The sequence below is a fragment of the Bombyx mori genome, chromosome 12, assembly GCF_030269925.1.
Source record: "Bombyx mori chromosome 12, ASM3026992v2".
NCBI lineage: Eukaryota > Metazoa > Arthropoda > Insecta > Lepidoptera > Bombycidae > Bombyx > Bombyx mori.
This window is the reverse complement of record NC_085118.1, coordinates 65,865-72,431: the sequence shown is the minus strand read 5'-3', so window position 1 is coordinate 72,431 and position 6,567 is coordinate 65,865.

The following is a 6,567-nucleotide window of genomic DNA, read 5'->3' as shown; positions in this document are numbered from 1 at the left end:
GCTAGTTGTTTTATTTTGTTCGTCGACACACACCTACAGTAACACCTCTCCGCTTCCCAACGAGTTGCACAATCCATGAACTGACAGTAAGTAGCACTGATTACGCCTGATGCTCTGTCCAAGTGGAGGTGCCGAGTGTAAGCCGATCCTGAGTACAGAGAAGCTCTAAGCTAGTTAAGCGACATTGTGTCACTGCACATTCAATTGTATGTACAAGTAAATAATGCACGCCATATAACTTAGTTATAGTGCAGTCAAAGATATTATCTACTTAGTGCTCTAACGATTCTCTTGCAATAAGTTATAGCGATAGCTGTTTGTTGAGCCCCGAAATGTCCAAGCCGTCTCCGGGCAGCTTGCGAATTAATCTACTTTGTCAAAATCTGAATCTGAGTAACCAAGAAACTACATCTACATTTTGTTCATGACCTACATAACGTGAAGTCGTCATGGCCTAAATGATAAGACGCCCGGTGCATTCGTGTCGAGCGATGCAACGGTATTCGAATCCCACGGCAATGACCTATTTTTTCAAATAAAATACGTACTTAGCAATTGTTCATGATGGCCGCCCACGGTGAAAGAATAACATTGTGTAATAAAAATCAAAACCGCTAAATCGTAGTGTGCGTAATTACTGGTGGTAGGACGTCTTATATGTCCGTACGGTGAGGTACCACCACAGATCATAGAAACAAGGAGATTAGCTTTGTACAAAAAATTATTCGTGTTCAGATGTCTCCGCGTTTCTCCCACTTACTTCACTCACACAAAACCAAAAATTGTAAGAACGGCACACGAGCTCATATTTCTCCCGCACACGAAGAAACTTACAGCAACACCAATAAACTCATTAATAGAACACATGCAAAAAGAGGGCGGCGCATTTACCTGTAGCTACGGACTCTGAATAAACACACATGTGCAAGTTATGCAACTAGTGATGTTAAGTGATAATCATAGAAAAGTATCGATTAAAATTCAGTTAACTATATTATCTGCTCTCTCTCCTAAAATTTTATTGACTATAATACTTATAATAATAATAATAAATTGACTTGAATACTATACCGGAGTTTCCCTCGACCGTAGGTACTCTATACAAGCGAAGTTTTATCATAATTGGAATATTAACTAATTATATTAACTACCAAGAAACAGTTAGGATATCAACTTCTCGAATCAAGAGAAACACAAGTAAAACTGCAAGAATTTTATTGTTAAGGATTTTATTGACCAGTAAAATGTAAATATTTATTTAAAACTTGCCGCTTAGACAGTTTAGGTATAGCGTTCTTAGTTAAGTAGTGTAATCTTATGTTTACATATTTTTCCATTACGGCTTTTATAAGAATTATTAAATGGTTATTCATTGGCGATTGATTAAATTGGTGAAAATTAATTTTTTCAAAAAGATTCATACCTAAAAAATGCGATAAAGATTTTGACATGAGCTCTTGTCTAATATTTTTTGATAAAATTTTCGTGGTATTAGATGAAAGAATATATGTTTTTATTATTACTTCCATCCGTTTACATATGGTTATTACGTCACTAGATGGAAATATAAGGCCGCCTTTATCCTTCAATTTTATTAACTTGAGGTGCTTGTCATTAATTGTATCTGCAATCAAACCGCTACAGCATGTATCACACTTCAGCAATTTTAGCAAACGATGAACTATAAATCCAGCTATGTATGACACTACCTGGCTACTAAATTCTGTGACATCTTGTACAAGTATACTGATTTCCTCATCAAATACGGCATGTTCATATAATAAACTCATCTCGTCTTCGTCATTACCTTCGTGTAACTTACATGGTTCGATTGTCAGATTTATATTTTGGACAGCTGAAGAGCACGACAAAAAAGAAACCTCCTCAAGAGCTATACAGTTTCCCTGGTCTACATCTCTAAGCTCCGACTTTACCAAGAGCTTTTTATATATTGCTTGAAACTGTCGCGCCGTTGGGTTGGTGCTGCATCCACCATGTGACCGTATATGTCCAAACATAAGCTCTAAATGATCTTGGCTGATTTTGTAAGCCAGAATGTACTTAAGTTTTTGGTCCTTTTCAATTAGTTGTATATACAAGGCCTTGAGGCTTTCTATGCACACTAATAAACCAATAAAACCGGTTTTTCTGGGTGTAATGATAGCTTTTGTACCATCTGAAAGCTTTATAGATGTTAGACACCGTTTCGCCTTTTCTAAAGTTTCAAATACCTTGTCTTTGTTGCCTGGGCAAACTGGTTTTTTATAATGGAGTTGGGCCATATGCCTTGAATTTAACACATCGAACAAGTTGTTGATAGTTTTTAGATATTCCACAGTGCCTTCTACATCATCAAAACCAGCGATTTGAAGTTCACAACAAAAATTCAGGGCATCTGCAACACTGTTGCTAAATAATTGCGAAGCTAAGCGAACTTTCATTTTTTGGTTCTTGAAAAAGATATGACTTTTTCGTAATTTATTTGCTAAGTGCAGTTTTTCTTTATCCTGAATGTCATACAGATTTTTTAGATGACTCCATTTTATACACCTATTTGAAGCATCCATGAAACATCCATATGATTCAAAAGCATTTCTCAATAGCTTCAGCATGTGGCATGGATCGAGAAAAATATGTACAGGTTGACGAGTAACGGGGTGCTCAAAATATGATTTTAAGTTTTCAACTTCAAAAGAACATCCGAGTTTCTTAGCCATGGTGATATTGGCTGGACAGCCGTCAAAAGTCATCGAGGTAACTTGAATACCTGTATCTTCTAATAATTCCAAACATTGTCTGACAAGATTAGACCGTTGTTCTCCTGTGACACCGTCAATGAGAAAATACCCGACTGGTATTTTCCAAGCCCCATTAATTGCGGTAACTAAAAATACAAGAACTTCTTTGGCTTCGGGTAAACAATCCCCTTGTTCTGCAGAATTAGAAATATCAACATACCCGTGCATTTGTTTTCCATCCCACTCTACATGCTGTCTGATTGCCATTTCATCTAAAACTAAATTACACAACAATTTGTGTTTAGTGCAGGCAGTTTTAAGTTTTATCGCTTTTAATGATTCTTGCGTGAATCCAGGCTGAGCATCGATAGATTGGTACCACTTTTTTATGGTTCGAATATGAGGCAAAGCTGTTTGGAATTTTTTTCTTACATACGCGTACGCCTTTGGCGAATAAAAGTGAAGAGTAGTGGCAAAAATTCTTAAAGCAGGCGGATATTTCTGGTTAGTACTTTGACCCGATGAAACATTTCTTTCATAACGCTGGATAAGGTCGGTTACTCCAATGTTTTCTAATTGCGTAACGTGATCAGCACTAATGAAGTTTTTTTCATTAAGGTTTTTCAAAATGTCCTTTAAATTAGCAATTTTTTTCTGATAACGGCTGGTTTTCTTTTGAAGCCTTCTGATTTGCATTTTTTGTGTTTTTATGAAACTGTCTTGTACCAAAATCAATTGGCGTAATTTACGCTTTCTAGGTGTTTCGATGAGATCATTTTTTTCCAGATTTTCTTGTTCCAAAATGCTATTTTGTCGAGCATTAAAGTTTGTATCGATACCATATATTGTAGACGTTGGAGCAGTATTTTCCGAATTATCGTTTTTTTCACAAGTGAGATTTTGTGATTCGGTTCCGGTTGGAAGTTTTAAAGCAACCGTCTGTAATTAAGAAAACATTCCGCATTTATATAATTTCTCATATAAAAAACTTACTTTGTTTTATATTTATATTAAAAAAAAGAAACAAGTTTTTGATGTTGTAAAATAGTTTAACTTACCAAATTAGGATCCTTTTTATCCAATTCAGAATAAAAGCACACTTTGGATGTGGAAGGTTCCATATAATTCATCAATACCATACGCAACTTCAATGTTGGGACCGACCATTCGAAGAGCCGACGAACTTTCTTCAATGGTTGAAAGCACTTTGGCTCAAAGTGGGACGAGCATATGGTGTGATTTTTTGTTGGGAACCAGCTTGGACCCCTTCCTGTCGCATTTATCCACATTTCTTTTATCTTTGGATCTTTCGGATAGCTAAAGTTTTAAAATAAAAGCATGGTATAAATGATGATCATTATATGAATGATGCATGAATACCACAATATATTAAAAACCAACACATTATCTACACTTATTTTACGTTTTATCAGTTATTTAATGCTCAGTTTCTGAAGTTACTATTTACCTATATTGCCATTAGCTATTGATTCAATAAAAGTTAGGTGAAGTAATCAAGAAATAGAAACAAATTGGGTTTTTAAATAATTAATTGTATCTTAAATAATCATTCGTACTAAATAGGATCGTATAAAATATCGACAATACAGACAATACAATAACAGACAACCCTAACACACAAAAGCCGACAGCGGCCGCTTCACGAAACTATCGTGTGAGTGAGAGTATCAGTAAAAAAATTATCCATTGCGCTATTAGAGCAGCCGATTCATCGATTCATTTGTACTAAGCAAGCAATGGTTTTAGTTCCTAATGAAAAGGGATCTATCATCGCTTTTCTAAATTTTTTAATGAATTCTGTAATTTCAATATGATAAACTATAATATTGTAGTACTTACGTGTGAAATGAGATGCTATCTTTCTTGTAATTCACAATACAGCTGTTATTTTTGCAAACAATCACTGAACAACGCGGCATTTTGTTAAAAATCGTAAGCAATGAAGACGTCGCAAGTTGACATTCGACTAATGACCGAAACTGGCATCAAGCCGCTTTGAGGCCAGATGCGTTCGCAAGCGCCACGCCTCCTTGCCATATCTCCTGTGTTTCTATGATCTGTGGGTACCACCACCTTGGCTATTTTGCCGTGAGTAATGCGTTTCGGTTTGAAGGGTGGGAAGCAGTCGTTGTACTGCTAAACTGAGACTTTACAACTAATGTCTAGAGGTGGGTGTCAGCATTTACGGTGTAGATGTTTATGAGCTCTGGTTACTATTTAGGTTTAGGTTAGGTTAGGTTAGTTTTGGGTTTTTTTTTCTGCCTTTCCCCGTTCGTAGATTCAACGGGATGTTATTATTCTGTTTTTTCGTTCATACTAGTTCTCGCTTTTATGCCTCGCGTACTTTCAATATTCATATTACACGTTCATCCATCATCTTTCTTTCTGTCCGGGAAATTACTCCCGCTACTTTTGACTACTTTTACCTATAATTCTTTATTTAATCGGGGGAATAAAATTTTCAGGGTTATTGTCTTATTTAAATTGGCAGTTTGACTGTTTATACCAGGACATTTTTGGGATATCTTCACATTACTTTATTCACTGTTCTCTTAAATTCTAACAATTTATATTTCTTATTTTATACATACTTAATAACTATTCACATTTTTATTCTTTATATTATAAATGTTCTAATTTTGTTTACTTTATTCAGTGCTCTCTTAAGTTCTAACATTTTGTATTTTTTATTCTATACTTATTATCTATTTACATTTTTATTCTTAATACTAGTTTAGATTCTACCTTATCATACTTTGTTATTTCTATTTTTGCCCATATCTATATTACAACAAGCTGTTTATCTGTGAACATTGTTTGCCAGTAGTTTTGGGTACATTTTACTACAAAGTAACCCATTTACACAAATTTTCTTACTCACTTATTTTCTATCTTACTTTATTATTAACTATTTAATTTATGACAATAATATATAAATATACATATTATATTGTTACGCGCTGAGGGTTCGGGATAAATAAAATTTCACCAAAGTACAACTAAAAGCTGTATTCAACATTTAGATTAGAACACTCAAAACACTCAACAAACACTTTAAAACTCTCAATTCGCTTCTTCCGCTTCGCTTCAGGTGATCCGTTCGCTGTTTCCCTTCGAGTAGTTCCGATTACTGACTGACAGCGTGCCATCCCTACAACGCTTTTATAGCCGATACCTCATTCCTAGAATTATCGAGAATATTCCACACCTCTCTAGTAGCAGTTTCCGATATCTGACAATAGATGGCGTTGTAATTCTCGAGCATTCTGGGTACTACTAGATCCTTCGGTATTCATTCGACTATTCGGCGATAGATGGCGTTACTCTTACCGGCGTAACTATATCTATATTTATTGACTTTTCTTTAGCATTTTCCTATAATTTATTATGTTTTTAATTGTTTGCTAGGGCACGATTTTGGAGTTTGTCTGTGTGTCTGAGTGTGTGTTATTGATATAGTCATATATATATTTACTATATCTGTGTTTATTTGTTTTTTGTTTTCCGGTTTCCGTCACTTAGTTCGTTTTACCAGTGTTCCTGTTTTTTGTACTCCCGGTTTGTGCATGTCATGTTTGTGTGTGTTACTGTGTATGTTACGTGCCCGTCTTGGAGTGAGTTAGTAATATGCTGTGTTAGCGCGGGCCAGATAGTCCCATTTCTGCCGAACTGGGCACTCTGCGCTGAAGGCGTTGTGGTCTGTTCTCTGCAGCTTTGAGTGCGAGCAGTTGCAGCACTGCGGTTCGTTTCCCGCGATATAGTCTACGCATTTTTCGCGCAGATGCGGTCCGCCGCAGTGGCTGCATCT